The following is a 6,924-nucleotide window of genomic DNA, read 5'->3' as shown; positions in this document are numbered from 1 at the left end:
ATAAAAGATTTAACACAATCAAACTTAGGTGTTATACTTGACTCCTTACCTTCATCGAGGTCCCAATCTTCAGAGTTGCATTTAATTCTTTCCAATAAATCCCATTTAAATTCAATAGTCTTCATCATAAAAGAACCAGTACAAGAAGTGTCGAGCATGGTGCGATTGTTGTCAGAAAGCCGAGCATAAATTTTTTGAATAATCATTTCTCTTGAGAGCTCATGATTGGGGCATGAATATAACATTGACTTAATCCTCCCCCAAGCTTGAGCGATGCTTTCTCCTTCGCGAGGCCAAAAATTATATATATAATTACGATCACGATGAACAAGATGCATAGGATAAAACTTCTGATGAAATTCCAATTCAATCGCTTGTAGTTCCATGATCCCATATCATCACATAGCCTATACCATGTCAATGCATCTCCCTTCAAACATAAAGGGAAGACCTTCTTCTTGATAACATCATCGGGCATACCTGCAAGCTTAAATAATCCACAAACTTCATCCACATATATTAGGTGCTCATCAGGATGTAATGTTCCATCTCCTACAAAAGGATTAGCTAGCAGTTTTTCTATCATACCCGAAGGGATTTCAAAGTAGACATTTTCATTTTCAGTAGGTTCAGTAGGTTGAGGAGCAACTCTTTGCTCTACTGGTCGGGGTGAAGATACCCCGAACAAGCCCCTCAGAGGATTACTTTCCATAGTAACAAGTGACAGTAAATTTCAGCACACTATATAAATTTTTCCTTACCAAATTCCACCTACCAAAGGCGCTTCACTCCCCGGCAACGGCGCCAGAAAAGAGTCTTGATGACCCACAAGTATATGGGGTCTATCATAGTCCTTTCGATAAGTAAGAGTGTCGAACCCAACAAGGAGCAGAAGGAAATGATAAACGGTTTTCAGCAAGGTATTCTCTGCAAGCACTGAAATTATAGGTAACGGATAGTTTTGTGATAAGATAATTTGTAACGGGTAACAAGTAACAAAAGTAAATAAAGTGCAGCAAGATGGCCCAATCCTTTTTGTAGCAAAAGACAAGCCTGAACAAACTCTTATATAGAGAAAAGCGCTCCCAAGGACACATGGGAATTATCATCAAGCTAGTTTTCATCACGTTCATATGATTCGCGTTCGGTACTTTGATAATTTGATATGTGGGTGGACCGGTGCTTGGGTGCTGTCCTTACTTGGACAAGCATCCCACTTATGATTAACTCCTATTGCAAGCATCCGCAACTACAAAAGAAGTATTAAGGTAAACCTAACCATAGCATGAAACATATGGATCCAAATCAGCCCCATACGAAGCAACACATAAACTAGGGTTTAAGCTTCTGTCACTCTAGCAACCCATCATCTACTTATTACTTCCCAATGCCTTCCTCTAGGCCCAAATAATGGTGAAGTGTCATGTAGTCGACGTTCACATGACACCACCAGAGGAGAGACAACATACATCTCATCAAAATATCGAACGAATACCAAATTCACATGACTACTAATAGCAAGACTTCTCCCATGTCCTCAGGAACAAACGTAACTACTCACAAAGCATATTCATGTTCATAATCATAGGGGTATTAATGTGCATATAGGATCTGAACATATGATCTTCCACCAAATAAACCAACTAGCATCAACCACAAGGAGTAATCAACACTACTAGCAACCTACAAGTACCAATCTCAGACTTAGAGACAAGAATTGGATACAAGAGATGAACTAGGGTTTGAGAGGAGATGGTGCTGGTGAAGATGTTGATGGAGATTGGGCCCCTCCCGATGAGAGGAGCGTTGGTGATGATGATGGCGATGATTTCCCCCTCCCGGAGGGAAGTGTCCCCGGCAGAACAGCTCCACCAGAGCCCTAGATTGGTTCCGCCAAGGTTCCGCCTCGTGGCGGCGGAGTCTCGTCCCGAAAGCTGGCTTATGATTTTTCTTCGGACGAAAGACTTCATATAGCAGAAGATGGGCACCAGAGGGCCAACAGGGGGCCCACGAGGCAGGGGGCGCGCCAGGGGGTAGGGCGTGCCCCCACCCTCGTGGCCAGGGTGTGGGCCCCCTCTGGTATTTCTTCCGCTCAATATTTTTTATTATTTTCAAAAATAACTTCCGTGGAGTTTCAGGACTTTGGGGGTTGTGCAGAATAGGTCTCTAATATTTGCTCCTTTTCTAGCCCAGAATTCCAGCTGCCGGCATTCTCCCTCTTTATGTAAACCTTGTAAAATAAGAGAGAATAGGCATAAGTATTGTGACATAAAGTGTAATAACAGCCCATAATGCAATAAATATCGATATAAAAGCATGATGCAAAATGGACGTATCACCGAAGAGTTCTTCTGATGCGGCGCAGTATTACCAGGCGCGAGATGGGTATGCAACGGATAAGCTTTTTTGGTCGCAGTTTGGCGCATCAAAGCGCCCTCTGTTGCTCAATGAACAGATGTCCCAATGTGCCGAACTTCATACGATATCCGGCGCTGCCATGAAGGATGTCATAATTCGGTTGTGGCCAACTGAGCCTATTCCAGATAGCTACTTCGGTTTGGTACAAAGACTTGTTGATGCGGTGCCGCGAATCGATGCTGTGAAGCGGTCAGCGTGCATTGAAGGTGCACGGATGGCCTTTGCCCGAGTCAAGACATTCTGGGGAAAGATGAAGGCCATCGATGTCGCGGCTAAGAGTCCACCCAAGGGCAAGGACCGTCCTGAACCGGAGCATTATTTTGAAGACGTTCTAGAGGCTGCCCGCTTAATAGAGGGTCAATGCTCGAAAGACATGGTGTTCGAGTAAGGTGTGTGATAATTGTAAAAGACAACTTTATAGTTAATCTATTTTAATGTTTTGCTCAAAAGCTTGTATTCCTCCTGTGCAGCCATTTTAATATAATCTGAAAGTTTTCAAGTCGTCGCCTTCAGCCCCCTCGTAGGAAGTGCGGGGGTGTTCGGAAAAGCATTTAATCACTCTTTATCCAACGTCTTGGTCCATAAAGGAGGTGATAATGCGGCGAACCAGGCAATCGGACTATAGGGCGTTAACACTTTCACTTAGCCATAGGAGTTCTATGGTGGGACTACGACATAGCCCCTGGTATGTATGCGGCATATGGTGCCTTACATATTTGATCTGAAAAAGATCCTTCGTGTGACACGGAGAATCGCTAAAGATTCCAATAAGTCGTCAAGTGGTTGACCAGCTCTCGCCGCATCATGACAGTCAGTTTTCGGCTTTCTCTACTGAGGTACTTGACCAGATGAACCGGAAGCACAATCGCAGTAGTTCTCCCTTTACTACCCTAGCCGATAGAGCGGAACGTAGGGTAGCAAGCACAGGAGCCGGGCAACCCTACTATTGACCCAAGACAATGATTCGGAGCTGATGCATATAAGGACAAACTTGCGACGCCGAAGTACGCTGTAGAGCTATTCGGGCTTTTGCTGGCAACTCATTTGTTCCCATACCGAGCCCCTGGCAGGTTATGCCAAGGTATGTTTCTGAAACAACCATGGTAGCCGTATTTAGTGGCGAAACAACACGGATGATTAATTCGGATATTGTTTACTGGGAGCTGAGCGATATGCCAATGATTATTTATTATATATATAAAAGCCATCCTCCGGGCTATTTGACATGCTCGGGGTTGGAGGCGGAGGAACAGGCATAGTACAGGCTCAAAATAGAGAGTGCGGTCTACAAAAAGTTATTTTGGACCTCCTGTCGCACGTCTGCGCCGCCAGTCCTCGGCGGGGGGAATCCTTGATGGAAATAGCCCCTCAGGTGAGTGTACGGATCCGAACTCTGATAGAGCCAGTTTCAGGTGGCTGTCCTGTTCGTCACCTGTTTTTAAGGGATAGTGAAGGAAGAAATAAAAAGAAAATGGATAAAAAATGTAACGGGGATGCTTGCAGGCTTGTCCGTAGTGTGCCTCCGCCAATGCCCATGGTATCTTGAGTGCGTAGTGATGTATGCGCAGCACAAATGTTGCGGGTGTACAAGGTGGGCGGCGGAAGCCGGACTGCTATTTTCGCTCCGGGAGTAGTTGATCCTCGGGTGGAAATTGCTTTTGACCCCCGGTATTTCGTTGGTGAACCTCTCCGTCGTCCCTGCCGCCTGGCGGCCTCCTCCCCTTGCCTTCGGCGCTGAGCTTGTCGGCCTGCTTAAAAACCCAGCAGTTGCTGTTAGTATGATTAGCTGGTTTGTCGGGGTGGCCGTGAATCTGGCAGGGTCGGTCCAATATCCTGTCTAGGTTGGATGGTTCGTCTCGTTTCGCCTTGAATGGCTTCTTCCGTTGATCGGGCTTGGGATTGCTGAATCCGGCATTGACCGTTGTGTCGCGTGATCTTTCATTATCATTGCGACTGTTGTATTTGCTTCGTCGTGGCTTGCCGTTGCCGTCTCGGATTTCGGAAGTGCCCGGGTCGCCGGCGCTGTTGCTTCTACGAGCAAGCCAACTGTCTTCTCCCGCGCAAAAGCGGGTCATCAGAGCAGTGAGGGCTGTCATGGATTTAGGTCCTTCTTGACCGAGGTGGCGTGCAAGCCATTCGTCCCGGACACTGTGTCTGAAAGCCGCAAGGGCTTCCGCGTCCGGACAATCGACGATTTGGTTCTTTTTGACTAAGAACCGAGTCCAGAGCTTCCTGGCTGACTCTCCGGGCTGCTGGACAATGTGACTTAGGTCATCGGCATCCGGTGGCCGGACATATGTTACTCGGAAGTTGTCGAGGAAGGCCTCCTCCAAGTCCTCCCAGCTGCCTATGGAATTTTCAGGCAGGCTGTTTAACCAACTAGGAAACTTCTGGAATGTATCACGCTCGTAGTAATCAGATTTGTTCTCCTCCAAGTAGTAATCAGATTTGTTCTCCTCCAAGTAGTAATCAGAAAGTCCTCCTCCAAGTAGTAATCAGATTTGTTCGAAAACTTCTGGAACTACAAAACTCGTGAAAAACTAGGACAACTAGGAAAATTTATGTACTGATCTACTGCAAAAAGAATCGGTAATGTATCACGCTCTGATGAGTTTAAACAATTATATTCGTGAGCGCAAAGTTTCTGTCTTTTTCAGCAAGATCAAATAACTATCATCCAAGAAGATCCTATTGGTTTAACTTGGCACAAACACTAATTAAAACATAAAAACAAATCTAACCAGAGGCTAGATCCAATATTTATTCCTAAACAGAAGCAAAAAGCAAAAAACTAAAATAAAATTGGGTTGCCTCCCAACAAGCGCTATCGTTTAACACCCCTAGCTAGGCATAAAAGCAAGGATAGATCTAGGTATTGCCATCTTTAGTGGGCAATTCTTCAATAAGACACCTATAACCCTTAGGAGTTTCTTTCTTTTTATTAATTATCAAACTTCTAGGCACGAAATCGAAAAAATCATTTGTAGCAAATGGTTCCTTTATGATAGCAAAAATATTGGGATGCACACTTATTGATTTGAGATCCGTAGTTTCCTTACTAGAGGATTCACCCTTATTTTTAGGAACATACATAATCTTGGCAATTTTGGTAGGAGGATTTGAAGTGTTCTTTATGGAAGAAAAGGCGGTCCCCAAGTTGGTAATGATACCCTCAAGCTTATCGATTCTAGTGGAATCCTGATTTATTCTTTCATTAACCATGGGTTCCTTTTCTTTAAAAATTTTCAAAATGACTCCTACCTTAGATCCATATTGGGTAATTTAGTTGTGGATCTTTTTATCCAAATTTTCAATTAACTCTATGGTAGCAACTTTATTTTCAATAATTTCAAGCCTTTGCATCACATGCTCCAAAGTTAACATAGTTCCATTAACCAAAAGAGGTGGTGGGCCAAACAAATCTATCATTGCATTATAAGAATGAAAAGTATGGCTACCCAAGAAATTTCCTCCGGTAATGGTATCAAGAATGAATCTATTCTAAGGAGTGATGCCTACATAAAAATTGCGAAGAAGAACGGAAGTAGATTGCTTCCTAGTAGATCTATTTTGCGCATTGCAAATTCTGTACCAAGCATCTTTTAGATTTTCTCCCTCCCTTTGTTTAAAATTAAGAACTTCATTCCCGGGAGATAAAGGAGTAGATAAAGGACTAGCCATAACGACAAAGCGAATGGTAAAAAGGGGAACGGAAAAGAGAGGGCGAATAAAACGGCAAGGGTGAAGTGGGGGAGAGGAAAACGAGAGGCAAATGGCAAATAATGTAATGCGAGGGATAAGAGTTTGTGATGGGTACTTGGTATGTCTTGACTTTTGCGTAGACTCCCCGGCAACGATGCCAGAAATCCTTCTTGCTACCTCTTGAGCACTGCGTTGGTTTTCCCTTGAAGAGGAAAGGGTGATGCAGTAAAGTAGCGTAAGTATTTCCCTCGGTTTTTGAGAACCAAGGTATCAATCCAGTAGGAGACCACGCTCAAGTCCCGCGCACCTACACAAACAAATAAGAACCTCGCAACCAACGCAATAAAAGGGGTTGTCAATCCCTTCACGGTCACTTACGAGAGTGAGATCTGATAGATATGATAAGATAATATTTTTGGTACTTTTATGATAAAGAGAAATAAAGATGCAAAGTAAAATAAAAGGCAATAGAAATAGCTAAGTGTTGGAAGATTAATATGATGGAGAATAGACCTCGGGGGCATAGGTTTCACTAGTGGCTTCTCTCAAGAGCATAAGTATTATGGTGGGTGAACAAATTACTGTCGAGCAATTGATAGAATTGAGCATAGTTATGAGAATATCTAGGTATGGTCATGTATATAGGCATCACGTCCATGACAAGTAGACCGACTCCTGCCTGCATCTACTACTATTACTCCACACATTGACCGCTATCCAGCATGCATCTAGAGTATTAAGTTCAAAAGAACAGAGTAACGCTTCAAGCAAGATGACATGATGTAGAGGGATAAACTCATGCAA

This window comes from Triticum aestivum, chromosome 4D (genome assembly GCF_018294505.1).
Source record: "Triticum aestivum cultivar Chinese Spring chromosome 4D, IWGSC CS RefSeq v2.1, whole genome shotgun sequence".
Classification (NCBI taxonomy): Eukaryota; Viridiplantae; Streptophyta; class Magnoliopsida; order Poales; family Poaceae; genus Triticum; species Triticum aestivum.
The sequence above is the reverse complement of the archived record's forward strand: the minus strand, read 5'-3'. Positions refer to the sequence as shown.